Genomic DNA, 9,479 nt, shown 5'->3' with positions numbered 1-9,479 from the left:
TATGGCTGAAATTTTACCGCGATTTCGCTGGGAGCGGGTGCAATTTTTCAGATTAGCACCCGCTCCCGGCGAAATCCTGCGGTTGTCCTTATGACAAATTTTATATATATATATTAAGAAGTATATGTGTCCATGTAATTGTGCGTTCATACACTTCTCTCCATCTTTCTTTTTGCCATGCGCCAGCGAGAAACACAACAACACGTGAACCCGATTTTTCGTATAGTGGTTTAGAAATTTTGCAAGGTGATCGTAACGGAATATATAACATTATGATTCACTTCTTTCAAAGCACTATACTCTTTATCGTTATTCAAATACATTATAAATTTTAATACAGCGACTTAGAAAAACTGTAATTTTTCTATGTAAGAGTCTAAAATTACGATTTATTCCAATCAGAGATATTAGTTTGCATTTTCATAGTTACTATTCGACTTTTTATAACTCGATTACCCCTAAATTCGTACATTTTATTTGAATTACGGATATGCGATAAAAGAAATATTAATACCAAAAGTCTCTCCGTGTATAAAATTTAAAGACCAAGGTAACGTACTCGGTAACAAGCATTGAAAAGATCAAAATTAATATTTTCAGATTTCAGCGTAAAATTGAAGATTATTCTATTATTTTGAACGTGCGATTTGTCCATCTGAATGAAATGTCATCATAAGAATAGGATATCTTCAAAATTTATTAATTTCTATTTACATAGTGACCACTTTATAGTTTCCTATGCCCCCCAAAAAAGCGTGTTTTCAATATATTTAATTCCTTTTAATTGTACCGATAGGCACACCTCACAGAGATGTCTCGTATTCCGCAAAAGTGTTCATATTTTGAGTTTATTTAATTCCCTCTAATCAGACCACACTTTCCGTACGATTAGCGAACTTGCGGCTAGAGCGCGTATCAAGTGGGGGTCAACGCGTATTCGACGCTTCTCGGAAATACCATAAATCATATGTCACCTTGTCACCTTGAAAGACTCATTTCACACCATACGTTGATCAATTTTAAAAAACCTCTAGCGCGCTAAAACAAATGAGAGAACGCGTTGATGGGCATACAATTGGGACAAGATTGCGAGGATTTATTTCTATAAACAAATGATTGCTTAGACCTTCCACAACTATTCTTCAGCCGTCCTACATAATTTCTTTAAAAAATTTTATAATAAAATCCTTAAAGGTTCTCCCTTGATATTTGCCAACAGGAAGTTCAAAAATTCATTGTTTATACATTCCATAAGTATTTGTCACTCATCTAACGTCAGGTCTTTTGATATTTTTAATAACTATGTATTGAGATTTTTTTTCCAAAAAAATTTTTTAAAGTTTGTAAGAATACAGAAGGCTTTGCGATTGAGCGATTCGAAAAGTACCAATAGATTCTTAAGAGGTCCTCTTATAAAGAGTGGATCAATGTAACAGATTTAGAATTTTATATTGATATAGCTAAGATTTTAAATAAACTATTTGAGATGAAGAACATAAAATTTAAAGTTCTTGTTAGCATTTATAAGATAAATCAGCTACATAGATATTAGAGTTGACTGAGAGACGTTACAATCATCTTTCACATAATGGAGTAATCTATTCAAAAGATTCAATTTACTTACTTGAAACATTAAAATAAAGCATCATGAATGATAAAATAAATTTAACAGAATTAAAATCTAATGCAATGAAACTGTGTAAATAGAAATTAATAAATACGAAAATTAATATAGTTTATAGAAATCGAGGAAGATATATTCCTTTCTAGCTAACTAATTTAATTCAGAGGTCAAACATTTTTTCTATAATTTAGATCCTTCTAGAACATTGCAACAAAGAGGGAGATATTTTAATAGATTAATAGATAAAGACAATAAAATTATATGCAGTATGAACAAGATAGAGAGAAATAGAAATGGAGAGAGAAAAAGAGAGAGGAATGTGTTAAAAAAATGTTTTAATTGAAAAATAATCTTATAAAATTTGCTATTTTGCAGAACGGTTTGCGATTGAACGACTCGAAAACAGTTACAAATCTCCCAACATGTATCAGCAAATGAATTAAACCAGATAAAATGTTTGCATGGATCTTAAAAAATTCCAAAAGATTCTTAAGAGATCCTTTTACAAACTGTAGATCACTGTGATAGATTAAGAATATTATATTGATATAGCTAGGATGTCAAATAAACTATTTGAGATGAAGAACATATAATTTGAAAGCTCTTGTTAGAATTGACTTACTTGAAATAAAGTATCACCAAATATATATCCATTTAAAGGGGTAAGGATTTTTAGATTTCGCTTCCAGTTGTAGATAGAAGACGAGTAGCAGGAGCAGGATTCGATAATGACGCAGTTAAGTAGGTACTAAAAATATTAAATATGAATGTAGAAATAAAGTAGCACATCGGCTTCCAAAAAACCCCACAAACTAAAGAAACTGTACACTGAAAAAAATTTGGGCAAACAGCTGTCTTCTTAGTGGCAACGCAGCGCCACCACGCCAGTTGATGAAGCGGCCAGACCACATTTAAGTAAGCTATAGTACCAACCGTGCGAGCTGATCCATTCCCGCATGTTGGGAACACAGCAGTCCCACATAAGAGAATGAAATTGCTCCACGAGTCTAGAAATAGATTTTCGCGGACAAATGAAGATGCAGGTCGCAGTTGAGTTTTGTGGTCGTGTAAAGAATTAAGTACACCAGAAATCAATAATAGTCAATGCCTAAACACAAATATAATAAAAATAAATGGTTTGAAAGACATTTTATTTTCATGAAAAATGTTGTAAACTAATACACATCTATCGAATTATTACCAGATAAAATATTTTGATGGTATAAAAAAAATTTTTAAATACTTGACCATGTTCGTTAAAAAGAAACAAAATTTTAAAGATAACACTTCATGATTTTTATTTACAAATTGTATAAACAATTGCGTGATAGTCGCGTATAAAAAATTACTTTTTTATAAAACTTGCTGCGGTTAATCTTATACTGGAAATTATATCAATAATCCTAATTGTTGTCATTAAATAAAACGCCGTTTACGATTTGAACATTAAAGACACTTTACGATGTATTTTCATCCACAAATAAAATATTTTAATTATCAGTCAATAGGAATTAATTTTTATCAAAATACGTCCAACTAATAAGTTCAATTTTCAACCCAAAAATATCAATTGTGAATGAAAAACGTAATAGTTCATATTTCTAACAAATGAGATTTTAATTTTAATTCAAAAGGATTCGGATTATGAACCAAAAAAGATTTTGCACAAAATCAATATTAAATTTCTACCTTATAATTTATAGGTTATGTGCACGCGTTTGTTGACAAATGCAAGCTTATATATTAATAAATTACTTACATTTGAAGACATCGCGCAGATGAGTAAATTCATGCCTCTCTAGTAAGTCATCCATGTTATCAGTTGGAAAAATAAAATTAACACACTCGTATTATAAGCACAATCCGTTTGTCGCACGAAAACAATAAACTATATACTACAACTCCGCGCGAAACTCGGCATAGGGATTCCGGGCTCCCGCCTATAAGGAACGTTACTGCACCAATACTGTTGGGACTACAGCTGTTCCAATGTGGGAACAGAGCCTGCCCAATTTGAGAGAGGATGTGTACCAAGCTGTAGGCGAGCAGCGCGCGATGCATTTGGTGTTGCAGCTCTACCACGTGGGCGAGCAGCTCGCCCAAAATTTTTTCAGTGTAGGTAATGCCTTGTTCCTGTTTACTAGGTGTATCTCCACTCGCGAGGCTACATTATACTCTGAGCTTGATAAATCATGATCCTGAAATAATATTGACTTTATTTAAGTCTTAAATCAACATTTTATAATGTAGAAATTTAATTTAATAATAATAATACTAATAATAATAATAATAACAGTGACAGTGGATCAGTCGGTTAGACACTCGTACTTCACCTCAGAGGTACGGGGTTCGATCCCTGAGCCGGTACCTCTAGAAATTTTTCAATGTACCTTTACTGAGGTTCTGGTGGTTCGGAACCCACCTTAAGCTGTAGGTCCTCCCATCGTGTACTTGACTGAAACCCCCAGTCCGTCAATGATGGGGTAAAAAAACCAGGCTTTGTCCAATATGTCTGGGCAGACTGCTCTCATCAGATCACTTGATTGCATTATAAAAATGCGTCCGTGACTGATGATATTGACGGCGTGCAATGTACAGTCGCGCAACAGAAGACTTAAGATGCATGCTTTTGTTCATGTGCATAACCTTTCTTGTCCCGATATCAAGGGATCTGAGCTCGTTCTTCGTCCATGGAACTACTCCCAATGAATAGAGTACTACCGGGACGGCAAGTATGTTCGTTGCAGGTACTTTGTTCCTCGCTGACAGTTCGGAAGACCAAATTTGCCGGTTGAAACGTTTGTATCTGCTTTGGAGAGTATCCTTTATAGATGTCAAATTCTGAATGCGGCTTTGTGGCACGCCCAGGTATATAAGTCTCTCCAGCGCAAAGGTGTCGTATAGCGCTTCTATCAACGAGCTCAGGATCTTCAGGGATGCCATTAAGTTTTCCTTGCTTCAAGTAAACCTTGGCGCATTTGTTTAACCCAAATTCCATTCCAATTTCCTTAGTATATCGTTCGACAATCCCTAGAGTTAGATGTAGTTGCTCTTTGTTTTTAGCATAGATCTTAAGATCGTCCATGTAAAATACATGAGTGACATTGTACTTTCGATCTGCAGGTTTGCCGCACAAGTACCCGTCGGAATGGCAAAGTGCTAGAGATAGTGGCAATAATGTAAGGCAAAAGAGAATTGGGCTGATGGTGTTGCCCTGAAAGACACCTCTCTGAGAGGTGACCTTGTTAGTTGTCACACGATTTCTTCCAAATAAGATAATAAATCTGTTTTTCCAAAGGGGCCATCCATATACCACGTGGACAGCCGTGGAAATTTGACCCCCCCCCCCCCTCTACTTTGTCCACGTGAACATATATTATGAAAATATAGATATATCCATATTTCCATACTTCATTTGGAATCTCATATATACCAGGTGCCTTTCATACTTTATTATTCCTAAAACCTTTACTATTTCTTCCCTTGATATATCCTCTTCCTCATCTCTTTTGCTTCCCTATTTTCCTTCCTTTATAAGTTTTCTCTCTACTCCTCCTAGCAAAACCAAAAAATATTTCTTCCATTCTACCATTTCAATATCTTGGGTTACTCTTTTTCTTAATTTTCTTTCTGTATTTACTACCTTCCATACCTCTTCTTCCGTCCTAGCTTTCACCGCCTCTTCCTCAAACCTTTTATTCTGTTCCTCTTTCTTTTGATAACACAACTCAGTGTACTCTTTCTTCTTTTTTCCTATATTCTTCCCCATTACTTTTTTCTTTTCTCTTCTTTTTTAATTCCTTTCTGACCTTCTTTTTCTCTCTTTACAGTCCTCATCCCACCCACTTCTATATCCCCTTTACTAACTTCATTTTTGTTTGTGCACTCTAATCCTATTTTTATTTCGCCTATCATTTTTTCCATCTCCTCGTCCCCATTTCCCTCTCCCATTTTGATATTTCTGACCTTTTCTCTAAACTGCTGTTTTCCTACCCTTGGCCAATCCCCTTTTCCTACACTTTTTACATTTGCTCCCCTTATATTCATATTGCTATTGCAAGATATTTTAATGCAAATAAGTTGAACATGGCATCCGAAAAGGGGCTGCAGGTTCTGAAGATCTTACGAGAACTGAAACCCTTCAATATTTTTGAAAAATGATTCATCTAGGATTTCGTATTTTTGGCCTATCCCAGACCTTACGTTTAACAAGATTAATTTAGTATTTTTTTGTTTTAATATCTGAGCTAATTACATTTTTTAAACCGCAATCATAAATAATAATATAAATGAATGCTAGAAATTCACAGAACTATTATGCACTTTAATAGCCTATTTTTTCAAGATCTTGACGCCGTTTTTATTTTATTTTCTTTGTAATAAATATATATGTTTCCATCGTTTTTTATTTATTTTCATTTAATTATTTCTTAAATTTGTTTACTCGGTATTTTTTGAGAAAAATAAGTTAAAACCATAAAATTTTCTCCACCTGTCATGTATCGAAAAATATATTTTCCAGCTGGTCGATTAAGCTCAGGCGGTAGCATGCCGTGTTTGTAGGCGGGAGGTTGCTGGTTTGATTTTCGCTGCTAACGCTGTTTTTTAATTTTAGTTTGCATTTTACATGTTTAACTGCTCATATGGTTATTTCCATTCAACATTTTCAATTTTGCAAAAATAATTATTTTAAATGCTTTCTTGTAATAAAAAAACTTGCTTTTTACATTTTTTCATAAACAAATTTATTTTCTAATCATTTTAATATTTTTCTTTAAAATTTATACAAAATTTAAAAAAATGAGAATATGAATAAAAAGTTCTATTTTTATTAAAAATTTCATTAACTTTTATTTTATTGTATACAATTTTAAAGGCTTATGTATTATAAATTAATAACCTCATTAACAAAAGAAAGGTTTTTTGAGAAAAAGAACGACAATCATGCAAAAAGACGCGGCCTTTTTATTTGAAAAGGGCATTAAAAATATTTATTTCATGCACAACTGAAAAAATTTGGAAGGAATTTCATATTTGAATCAAACTATGAATCGAATTCAAAGATCTTTATTAAAAACCGAAGTTTAATTCCGCTCTTTTGTATTTTTTACAACTTTCTTCTTACTGCAATTCACAACACAGTAGACAATTAGACATAATGTAAAAATTACAATTGAACATGACATTATAAATAATAAAATGATTAAAAAATTATGTTTTTTAACTTGATTGACTGTACTAGATAAGAAGGATAAGGCTAGAATGTTTTCGAATTGTGGAGATACTAGATGTACTGAGTAATTAGGCCTGGAATATGCGAAGGTGTAATAAACGCAGGTATATAAGGACAAACGTCCTCTGCCTAAGTTACTTCGGTCGTTCATTCGGAATGTCGGTTAGTGTACACAGTTGAATTGTAAAGTACAAGTCCGATAACTTTCCAACTTCGGGGCTGTAGGGCGAAAAATTCCAGGAAATTTGGACTTATCGGATGCCCCCTCTATTAGCACGATATTTGGTGTGCGCATGCGTAAATCATGGGCGCAAATCATGAGCAAAATAGCACACGTAGTGGGAGAGCCACATTTAGTGTGCGTGCCGTACGTGTGATGACGTTTTAAGGGGAGTATACACTTATCGAACGGCAAGTTATCGGAGTTCTACTGTATATTCTTGTTACTAAATGTGTCTGTACTTTACACAGTGTTTCTTATTTGAATCAATCAATAACCCCCAACAGGTTATGGGTCCAGATGCATCAGCTTTTCTATCGATGTTTTGTCGAGAAATTTGGAAAAACCAAGTGAAGAAGATTGGATCTTAGTTAAGCGAATCTTGCGATATTTGAGAGGCACTGTAGATATAGGTCTTTTGTATTGTAATAATGAAAACTTTGAAGCTTATTGTGATTCGCATTAGGCAGGTCACAAAGATACGACAAAATCAACGTTTGTATTGGTGTGTACGTATGCGAATGCAGCCATCACATGGCAGAACAAAAGACAGCAATGCGTAGCTGTATCTACGACCGAAGCAGAGTATGTGAGTGCTTGTTTAACTACAAAAAGATCCCTTGGTGAAAGAAAATATTCAATGACAATAAAATTGATATTGATAAGTATACTCTATTCGTAGATAATATGAGTGCGATTAAACTTATAAAGAATCCGGAATTTCATCAGAGATGTAAACATATTGATGTAAAATATCATTTTGTGCGAGACAGCAATTATCAATAAGGTGACATAGACGTGATGTATGTTAAGATTGAATTACAAGTTGCTGATATATTCACGAAGCCGTTATTAAAGCCAAGATTTGTGTACTTGAGAGCAAAATTAGGACTTCGGAGCATGCGTGAGATACAAGTGTAATTAATAAATTTTTGTGAGGAAGTAGAGTTTTAGGGAGGGTGTCGTGGTAAATTAACTCGAAAACTCTACATCTAGAAGGTTCGAGACTGCATATGTACTAGGTAAGAAAGATCAGTCTAGAATATTCTCGAATTCTGCATATACTAGATGTACCGAGGAATTAGGCCTGGAATATGCGAAGGAGTAATAAACGCAGATATATAAGGACAGACGTCCTCTGCCCTAGTTAATTCGTTCGTTCGTCCGTTCACTCATTCGGAATGTCGGTCAGTTACACAGTTGAATTGTATATACTTGTTGCTAAATAAATTCTTGTGCCTGTACTTTACACAGTGTTTCTTATTTGAAAAAATTAATAACCCTCAACAAGAAATAACCAATTGTTTAAACAATTATGTTTCTCAACTTGAGTCAATTATAACCTGATCAGAATTTGAAATCGGACCAAAAGTGAAAAATATTTTTTAAAACCTTCGACTTTCTAGTATTATTATAAGAGGATATTATTATGAATAATAAATTGTTTAAACAATTATGTTTGTTCACTTAATTTAATAATTAAACATAAATGCCTTATGGTAACTACTTGTAACTATTTTATTGAAAATTGAAATACTTTAGGGAAAGCTTATCTTTTTCTTAAAAATACAAAAAATTGTTCTATTCAGCTGTTTTGATTTAAATTAAAAATCGTTTCTTGCATAAAATAACAACTATTATATTTGTCGTTGAGATCTCATCTTTTTTTAGTTGAAAATTTTACTACTTCTTTGAGAATTGAGTTACTTTGTTGATTAATAAAAAACAGTAAGATTTCACTTCATCCTCTAACGTTATTATTAAATTATATGGGGTATGGGTTGATAATAATACGGATCCTAAAAAGAGGAATTTTTAGTTAAAAATGTAAATTATCATCCCAGAAGAAAAAATAATATATGCTTGATAATATTTGGTAAAATATAACAATTTATATTTTCATAAACAAATTAGATTAATAAATTTGAAATTTTGGAAAATCAAGTACAACGAATTCGTTTCTTCCATTCAACTTGCTTGAGATTAAGTTGAATGCCTAAGTTAGTCACAAATGATAATGAAAATGCAATAATAAATATTTTTATGATCAATTTATACTAGTTAAGTATTAATTATAAAATATATCAGGAATTTTCACTAAGTGAATCTTAACAAGCAATGCTATTATTCATTATCATTTTAATTTATAAACCGAATTTTTGCTACGTGTAACTGCCCAAAAATTTGTATTTGTTTATCTAAATTCTGCATAAACATTGAAATTGGTATATTTCACCAATTATTATCGAAGATATATTATTTTTAGCAAGATTTGCAATAATTGGAAAAATTAAGGGAAATACAACCTTGAAAATACGTAAAATTAAAATAGTTGGTTACAAACACTGTCTACAATAATGTTTATTCTCAAATTTTCAATGATTTTTGTGATTAAACGTAAT

At 32.7% G+C, this 9,479-nt stretch overlaps 1 protein-coding gene across 4 annotated transcripts in view; it reads right to left on the bottom strand.

Annotated features, from left to right (window-relative positions):
* LOC117173513 (translation factor GUF1 homolog, mitochondrial) overlaps positions 1–9,479 on the bottom strand; it is an 81,644-nt gene that overhangs the window by 51,419 nt on the left and 20,746 nt on the right. The window contains exon 2 of one of the 4 annotated variants that reach the window (XM_033362140.1): positions 3,384–3,822. The exons of the other annotated variants lie outside the window; for them this stretch is intronic. The gene's annotated coding sequence lies outside the window, so the exon portion shown is untranslated. The remainder of the gene's footprint in view (positions 1–3,383; positions 3,823–9,479) is intronic. 4 annotated transcript variants of the gene reach the window in all.

The sequence above is a fragment of the Belonocnema kinseyi genome, chromosome 5 (assembly GCF_010883055.1).
Source record: "Belonocnema kinseyi isolate 2016_QV_RU_SX_M_011 chromosome 5, B_treatae_v1, whole genome shotgun sequence".
Lineage (NCBI taxonomy): Eukaryota > Metazoa > Arthropoda > Insecta > Hymenoptera > Cynipidae > Belonocnema > Belonocnema kinseyi.
The sequence above is the reverse complement of the archived record's forward strand: the minus strand, read 5'-3'. Positions and strand labels throughout refer to the sequence as shown.